The sequence below is a fragment of the Ranitomeya variabilis genome, chromosome 2 (assembly GCF_051348905.1).
Source record: "Ranitomeya variabilis isolate aRanVar5 chromosome 2, aRanVar5.hap1, whole genome shotgun sequence".
Lineage (NCBI taxonomy): Eukaryota > Metazoa > Chordata > Amphibia > Anura > Dendrobatidae > Ranitomeya > Ranitomeya variabilis.
In genome coordinates this window covers 249434010-249443671 of record NC_135233.1, presented here as the reverse complement: position 1 = coordinate 249443671, position 9662 = coordinate 249434010, and positions in this window count along the sequence as shown.

Sequence of the window (9662 nt, the reverse complement as noted above, 5' to 3'; positions counted from 1 at the left end):
TCTCAATCAAAAAAAAAGAGAACCATTGGAAGCTTAAATACCTTTTAAAAATATCAATATTTTATTAATCACAAAAATATAAAAACAAGTCTCATAGTAACCAGTGGGAATACATGTGACAGAATACTACTGTCTGCATACAGGAATATGCCTCAAAATCAAGTGATATATTCATACATACCAAGGAATTTGCAAATACAGTACAATTTTTCAAATTATCTAAGTATAGTCTGTGTCGTTACAGAGACCCATAAAAAAAAGGGGTTAATCCCATAAAGTACACTACATAGCACACATATATACAATCAAGGGATAAATCCCATAGGATGCACTATATAGCGGACATATTTACTAAAAGGGTTAATCATGTAGAGTACATTATATAGCAAACATGCTTATACTGAAGAGAGACCCTATCTCATTAGACACAGCATATAGCTTTTTGTATCCTCAATAGAAAGTGCGAGATAGTGCATCACTGATACAGAGCACATTTAGTGCACATATATGGTATGAAAAGGAGTGAGGGCATATTACCTGAATATGCAGCGCAGTCTAGAAACCCCGACGCGCGTTTCGCGGTATGCTTCGTCCAGGGGGATAGTCACTGACTATCCGACTATATCACGTGACTATCCCCCTGGACGAAGCATACCGCGAAACGCGCGTCGGGGTTTCTAGACTGCGCTGCATATTCAGGTAATATGCCCTCACTCCTTTTCATACCATATATGTGCACTAAATGTGCTCTGTATCAGTGATGCACTCTCGCACTTTCTATTGAGGATACAAAAAGCTATATGCTGTGTCTAATGAGATAGGGTCTCTCTTCAGTATAAGCATATTTGCTATATAATGTACTCTACATGATTAACCCTTTTAGTAAATATGTCCGCTATATAGTGCATCCTATGGGATTTATCCCTTGATTGTATATATGTGTGCTATGTAGTGTACTTTATGGGATTAACCCCTTTTTTTTTATGGGTCTCTGTAACGACACAGACTATACTTAGATAATTTGAAAAATTGTACTGTATTTGCAAATTCCTTGGTATGTATGAATATATCACTTGATTTTGAGGCATATTCCTGTATGCAGACAGTAGTATTCTGTCACATGTATTCCCACTGGTTACTATGAGACTTGTTTTTATATTTTTGTGATTAATAAAATATTGATATTTTTAAAAGGTATTTAAGCTTCCAATGGTTCTCTTTTTTTTTGATTGAATTTGTGTATATGGAAGTACCCTTTCTACTTAGGCCTAGTATTTGGTTATTGACTTTAAGACTTTCTGTAGTGATACACTGAGGATTCCTATCCTGTGGCTCTAGCGTTTGCCATACTAACTCCCAGCATGGCCTGCCACATGCAGCTGAGGGATACTCTTATTTTTTCCCCGCAACAGTTGGTGAGTCAAAGGTTGGCGATCATTAGCCTAAGAATATGTTCAGATGGCTGTGCAAGGTCCGCACCGAAAATCTACCACATAATTTTTTGTTTGTACAAACATTGTTCACTTAAAGGCGGCCTGTCACTTTCCAAAAAAAAGTTTTTTGTTTTTTTTTCTTAACTTGGTGTAAATGCCGCTGTTCTCCCTAATCCGGTGTAACAGGCCAGATTATACCCCCAGGCCAGACTATACCCGGGGTTAAAGTGGCCTAGGCTAGATTATACCCCGGGTATACTTTGGCCTAGGCCAAACTATACCCCGGGGTATAAAATAGCCTAGGCCAAAGTATACCCCTCCAGGCCAGATTATACCCCCCAGGGTAAGCTGAGGGAAAGCTGCTCATTCTTCTAGGTCACAGCTCCCCCTCCCATCGGGCACTGCTCCTTTTCAAGCTCCTCCACCTCTGGTGACGCCAGGGATCTCCCTTTCTAAGCCCCACCCCCTCCCTATAGTCACATGTGACATGAAATCTTCAGCCCTGCTCGTGCCAGCTCGTTGTCTTGGCGCCTTGGATATGCTTGGAAAAGGGCTTTGTATACCTAGGGGGCACTGACGAGCACTGAGGGGTGGGTGGGGAACCCCTTTACTGGTTGCTATGGGATATAGCATGATCACTCTATCCTAGCAACACCTTGGATACGCTTGGAAAAGGGGTTTATCTATCTTGGGGGCACCATTGCAGCACTGCGGGTGGGTGGGGAAACCTTTTACTGGTTGCTATGGGATTTTACATGATCACTCTATCCTAGCAACGCCTTGAATACGCTTGAAAAAGGGGTTTATCTACCTTGGGGGCACTCTCGCAGCACTTAAGGATAGGTGGTTAACCCCTTAGGTGGTTGCTATGGGATTTTACATGACCACTTTATCCTAGCAACGGCTTGTATACGCTTGGAAAAGGGGTTTATCTACCTTGGGGGCACCCTTGCAGCACTGTGGGGAAGCCGGGGAACCCTTTTACTGGTTGCTATGGGATTTTACATGACCAATTTATCCTAGCAACGCCTTGTATACGCTTGGAAAAGGGGTTAATCTACCTTGGGGGCACCCTCACAGCACTGCGGGGTGGGTGGGGAACCCTTTTACTGGTTGCTATGGGATTTTACATGGCCATTCTATCCTAGCAACGCCTTGGATACGCTTAAAAAATGGGTTTATCTACCATGGGGGCACCCTCGCAGCACTGCGGGGAAGCCGGGGAACCCTTTTACTGAGGAAGGAAACAGCACAAAAATTCAAAAGCTGACTTAGGCCATAGTATACCCCCGGGGGATAAACTTTATACCAGGGGGTATAAAATAGTTTTTATAGTATTTCTCTAGGCCATAATGTTATCACTTCACTGTTTTTCTCACCCTATTGCTTATTTGTTGAAAAGTGTGCAGATCTGAACTGACAGTAGATGGCGCTGTCCTGTCAGTGCATAGTTAATGATAACTTGTTTTGTATGTTCTCTATGACACCTCTCTGCTCTCTATGACACCAAATCTTTTCCAATTTTGACAACCATGGAAGATCAATTGTATGACCAGCTTTTGAGATTCTACACTGCAACAGAACAAAGGTACCCTCAGTATACCTACGATCTACCTCCTGAGAAACGTGCAAATGCCAAGTCCCAGTTTAGACAAACAGCAAAGCCATATCGAGCCCAAGGAGGAATTGTTTATCATAGGGAAAAGGAGGTTCTTACTAAAAGTCGACTGCCAAATATCCTGAAGGCCTGTCATGACAACCCAATATCTGGGGGCCATTTTGGCAGAGATAAAACTTTAGCCAAAATCTCTGACCGGTTTTACTGGAAGGGAATGAAAAATGACGTTCACCAGTATGTGAAAGCCTGTCAAAAATGTTTTGTTATAAATCCCAAAATCACAAAGGAAGCTCCACCACTCAACAGTATATCAGTGCCTGGAAAAGTATGGAGCTTAGTTGGGATTGATATGATTGGCCCTCTTCAGGAAACATCAAATGGCAACAAATATATAGTTGCTGCCACTGATCATTTCTCCAAATGGACTGAAGCAACAGCTGTCCCAGATAAGAGTGCCAAGTCAGTGGCAAATTTTTTGTACTCCGTTATCTGTCGCCTTGGCTGTATGGAGACTCTGATTAGCGACCAGGGACGAGAGTTTGTAAACTCGATCATTGACAACCTGATGGAACATTTTCAAACAGATCACCGTATTTCATCTGCATACCACCCACAAACAAATGGCCAGCGGGAACGTGATAATCGGACACTTAAAGAAGCTCTTAGTAAGCTTGTCAATGACCAAGGAAACAACTGGGATCAATTCATCCCTGGTGTTCTGTTTGCCTATCACACATCTGTGCATGCTTCAACCAAGGTTACTCCATTTGAGGTCATGTATGGACGGAAGGCCAAGCTTCCCATGGACCTTAATCCCTCAAAAGATGATACGGTGGATCCCATGCCCATTTCAGATCATGCCACCCCTGATGTGCTAAATACACTGTCAAGCATTCTTAAAAAGCTGCACTCAGACGTCAGTACCAACATCCACTCTGCTCAAGAACACCAGAAGTGTGCCTTTGATCGCCGACACAAAAGCAACAAAGAAATCACTGCTGGTACCATAGTTTATATCAAGAATCAGCGCCGTATTCAACGCATAGGTTCAAAGATGGAACCACGCTGGATTGGACCTTATTTAGTTGTGGAATCCTTGACCAAGGGACGAGTAAAACTTAAGAACAACAAAACTGGCAAGATATTAAGCAACACATACCACACCAGCAACCTAAAGATTTACCAGGATAAAGAGGCTTCTCCACCATCCGATGATGATTATTCCAGTGACTCTGCCACACAGAAAAATAAGCAAACTAAGGCTTTCAACCTACTACCAAGTTCAAGAAGGAAGTATCTTAGCACCACTCTTGGCCTTACGTTTAGTAAGGTTGTATACTGTGGATGCAGACGAGACCTTGAACAACCACGGCGTACATATAAAACCAAAGGTGATGGAAACTGCTTCTTCCGGGCCATCAGCTACATCTTGACAGGAACAGAGGACAACCATTCCCTTCTCAGAGATAAAGTCATCCACCATATGAAAACTGACTTGACAAAAAAACTACAGGACTACTTGAACCAAAATGTGAATGAATATGTGAACATCTCTGGAATCTCTCGTGATGGAGTCTGGGCAACTGATGCAGAGATCATGACCACGGCGAATCTGTTGAGTTGCGACATAATAATCTACACAAACGTCGGTGACTCCATGGATTGGTTGACATATCCTGCAAGCTTCAATCTGCAGTCAACAACTGAACATGCACTGTATCTTGAAAATAAGCACGATCATTTCAATGTTGTTATCAGTGTTTAGCTTTAAACGTTAATTTGGTAGCAAGGACATGCTAGACTAAATGTCATAATACACAGAATGACTGTTGGGCGATTTGTTGCCCCAGATAATTGCATTGCATGATAAGTGACTTATAGCTAATGAGAAATTATTGCCCCCCCTCCCACCGCTAGGTGGTGCTGGCTCTGCTTCTACAAGCTCCAACGGCACTAGCCAGGTGCCGCTCTCCTCTATGGCGCCTGGCTGTGACGTCGGCGCATGGAGAGGCAGCGCCACCTAGCGGCAGGAGGGGGACCCCGTCTACCAGGAGACGGGCAGCGGCGGTTAGCGAGGGGGGGTAATCGGGCAGCCCCCCTAAGGTAACTATAAAATGGGGGGGTATTTGTAATGCATATGCATTACAAATACCCCCCTTTACAACTACTTTTGCCATGGGCAAAAGTTTTGTATAGTGGGAGGTACTCTTTAAGAATTGTCAGTTTGGTTTCTCAATAAAATGTTGAAGCATTAAGTAATTCTTGTGTATATCACTCAATGCAAATGATTTCATTGGGGTATAATATGAGCTGAGAGGTATAAATTGGGCTAGGCAACTTTAACCCCAGATTAGTTACATAATCTGGCCTGGAGGGGTATAGTTTGGCCTAGGCTATTTTACACCCCGGGGTATAGTTTGGCCTAGGCCAGTTTATGCCCGGGTATACTCTGGCATAGACCAAATTATACCCGGGGTTAATCTGGGACAGGGTTACTTTGGCCTGTTACACCGAGGAACCCTTTTACTGGTTGCTATGGGATTTTACATGACCACTTTATCCTAGCAATGCCTTGTATATGCTTGGAAAAGGGGTTTATCTACCTTGGGGGCACCCTGCTTGCTATAGGGTTTTACATGGTGTAAGTACCTTAGATTGATCATTTGAAATCGCTTAGCAACCAGGAAAAGAGTTCCCCAGCCTCCATGCAATGCTGCGACAGTGCCCCCAAGGTAGATAAACCCTTTATACAATTCTATCCAAGGCATTACTAAGATAAAGTGGTCCTGTGAAATTCCATAGCAACCACCTAAGGCGTTACCCACCCATCCTTAAGTGCTGCGAGGGTGTCCTCCAAGGTAGATAAGCCCCTTTTCCAAGCGTATCCAAGGCGTTGCTAGGATAAAGTGGCCATGTAAAATCCCATAGCAACCAGTAAAAGGGATCCCCACCCACCCCGCAGTGCTGTGAGGGTGCCCCCAAGGTAGATTAACCCCTTTTCCAAGCGTATACAAGGCGTTGCTAGGATAAATTGGTCATGTAAAATCCCATAGCAACCAGTAAAAGGGTTCCCCGGCTTCCCCGCAGTGCTGTGAGGGTGCCCCCAAGGTAGATAAACCCCTTTTCCAACCGTATCCAGGGCGTTGCTAGGATAAAGTGGCCATGTAAAATCCCATAGCAACCAGTAAAAGGGATCCCCACCCACCCCGCAGTGCTGTGAGGGTGCCCCCAAGGTAGATTAACCCCTTTTCCAAGCGTATACAAGGCGTTGCTAGGATAAATTGGTCATGTAAAATCCCATAGCAACCAGTAAAAGGGTTCCCCGGCTTCCCCGCAGTGCTGTGAGGGTGCCCCCAAGGTAGATAAACCCCTTTTCCAACCGTATCCAGGGCGTTGCTAGGATAAAGTGGCCATGTAAAATCCCATAGCAACCAGTAAAAGGGATCCCCACCCACCCCGCAGTGCTGTGAGGGTGCCCCCAAGGTAGATTAACCCCTTTTCCAAGCGTATACAAGGCGTTGCTAGGATAAATTGGTCATGTAAAATCCCATAGCAACCAGTAAAAGGGTTCCCCGGCTTCCCCGCAGTGCTGTGAGGGTGCCCCCAAGGTAGATAAACCCCTTTTCCAACCGTATCCAGGGCGTTGCTAGGATAAAGTGGCCATGTAAAATCCCATAGCAACCAGTAAAAGGGATCCCCACCCACCCCGCAGTGCTGTGAGGGTGCCCCCAAGGTAGATTAACCCCTTTTCCAAGCGTATACAAGGCGTTGCTAGGATAAATTGGTCATGTAAAATCCCATAGCAACCAGTAAAAGGGTTCCCCGGCTTCCCCGCAGTGCTGTGAGGGTGCCCCCAAGGTAGATTAACCCCTTTTCCAAGCGTATACAAGGCGTTGCTAGGATAAATTGGTCATGTAAAATCCCATAGCAACCAGTAAAAGGGTTCCCCGGCTTCCCCGCAGTGCTGTGAGGGTGCCCCCAAGGTAGATAAACCCCTTTTCCAACCGTATCCAGGGCGTTGCTAGGATAAAGTGGCCATGTAAAATCCCATAGCAACCAGTAAAAGGGATCCCCACCCACCCCGCAGTGCTGTGAGGGTGCCCCCAAGGTAGATTAACCCCTTTTCCAAGCGTATACAAGGCGTTGCTAGGATAAATTGGTCATGTAAAATCCCATAGCAACCAGTAAAAGGGTTCCCCGGCTTCCCCGCAGTGCTGTGAGGGTGCCCCCAAGGTAGATTAACCCCTTTTCCAAGCGTATACAAGGCGTTGCTAGGATAAATTGGTCATGTAAAATCCCATAGCAACCAGTAAAAGGGTTCCCCGGCTTCCCCGCAGTGCTGTGAGGGTGCCCCCAAGGTAGATAAACCCCTTTTCCAACCGTATCCAGGGCGTTGCTAGGATAAAGTGGCCATGTAAAATCCCATAGCAACCAGTAAAAGGCTATAGTCTGGCCTGAGGGTATAGTGTGGCCTGTTATAGTTTGGCCTAGGCTGTTTTACATCCTTAGGTATAGTTTGGCCTAGGCCAAAATATACCCAGGGTTAAATGTAGCCTAGGCCACTTTAACCCTGGGGGGTATAATGTGGCCTGGAGGGGTATAGTTTGGCCTAGGCTATTTTACACCCCGGGGTATAGTTTGGCCTAGGCCATTTTATGCCTGGGTATAGTTTGGCCTAGGCCAGTTTATACCCCGGGGTATACTCTGGCCTAGGCCAAATTATACCCGGGGTTAATCTGGGACGGGGTTACTTTGGCCTGTTACACCGGCATTGTTTTTCTTGTGTTCCTGCGCCTCTTTGTTCCTGAGATATGGCCTCTTCTTAGGCTACTTTCACACTAGCGTCGTACTCGGCCCGTCGCAGTGCGTCGGGCCGACGTACCGACGCTAGCAGTGACTGCGCCGCACAACGGGGGCAGCGGATGCATTTTTCCATCGCATCCTCCTCCCCATTGTGAGGTGCGGGGAGGTGGGGGCGTAGTTCCGGCCGCGCATTCGCGGTCGGAAATGGCGGTCCGTCGCCAGCAAAAAACGTTACATGTAACGTTTTTTGCAGCCGACGGTCCGCCACAACACGGCGCAACCGTCGCGCGACGGTTGCGACGTGTGGCAAAGCGTCGCAATGCGACGCTAATGCAAATCAATGGTGAAAAAACGCATCCTGCAAGCACTATTGCAGGATGCGTTTTATCAACCAAACGACGCATAGCGACGTGCAGTGCACGACGCTAGTGTGAAAGAGGCCTTACTTATATAGAAATCTAGTTTTGTTAACAAGTGGGTGTGGTCCTCAAGAAGTGTTCATGCCCTCTTGGCTAGAAAACAACTAGGTTTATATAAAGGGAAGAAGAGGCTATATATCTCAGGAATGGAGAAGTGCAGGAACAAAAGAAAAACAGCGCCGAATTCAGGAGAACAGCGGCATTTACACCAGGTAAGAATATACATATCTTTGGGAAGTGACAGGTCTCTTCTCTTCACACAGGCTCCATCTTTAGGGATCTAATACATGGTGCACAGAGGCATACGTATGAGAATTCATGGACAATGGGGCCAGTACTAGGGAAGAATTCCACCAAAATACATCTGTACTCTAGTGTCCATAGAGTTCTATGGGAGCCGTACGGAATCAGGTCAATGAGGCCTTGGATGCTAACAAACCTAGATCAGAGATCAAGTAGTGGGAATGGACTGAAAAATCCTAATTGACAGGATATTTGTACAAAACCAACACTCGGTACTAATGTCAGGAAACCGGAGCCACTGCCTTGTACAACAGTGTCCCTGAATGTCCAGGTCAGGACAATAAGCAGTCCCTGAATAGTGTCTGAGTGACCTGTTCTCCAGATTGGATCTTGAGACAACTATCGACATCATAAGGATATAATTGAGGGTTTTTTGTCTTTTTGTAATGGAAACAGCGCCCCTCTTGTCCATAGTCTATGTTGGGTATTACAGCTCCCATCCAAGAGATGAGCTGATCACTGGATGCCCGGCTGATGGAACCAGCTTTAGAGGGTAAATGTAGTAGGCTTACATACCACCATATAACAGTCACTTTGAGATCTCTGGCTAATAGAGGGGAGACCCTCCACCCCTGTTTGATGTAACAGGGCAATAAAGAGGTTGTCCCATAATCCACAAACATATATTGCCTATGCACGAGGTAGATGATACATTCATGATCGCTGGCGGTTTGGCTACTGAGACTCCCATCGATCCCAAAAACAGGTGTCTTAAATCCCAGTGTGTGAAAGGAGCAGAAGTGAGCGTGTGTGACCATCGCTCCATTCATGGACTGTAGGTGGTGGTCGCACATTCTCACTACTGCTCTGCTCGGACAGGGAACCTTGTACTGCCATTCTCGGGATTGGTGAGGGTCTCAGCCTCCTCAATCATATCTTGCTCACAGTTCACTAAACAGGTGATTAATGTTGGTCATGGGACGTGCCCCTTTGGCGCCGCTCAGAGACCTCCACCGCTACAAGTCCCAACCCAAGGTTGGATATTGCCTGACAAAGCTGAAGGGATTGAAGTGGCACTTTTTGTCTTGTGATTTAGACATCCTTGTTCTTGATTTCCCCCACACACACTAATTAGCCACATTTTGC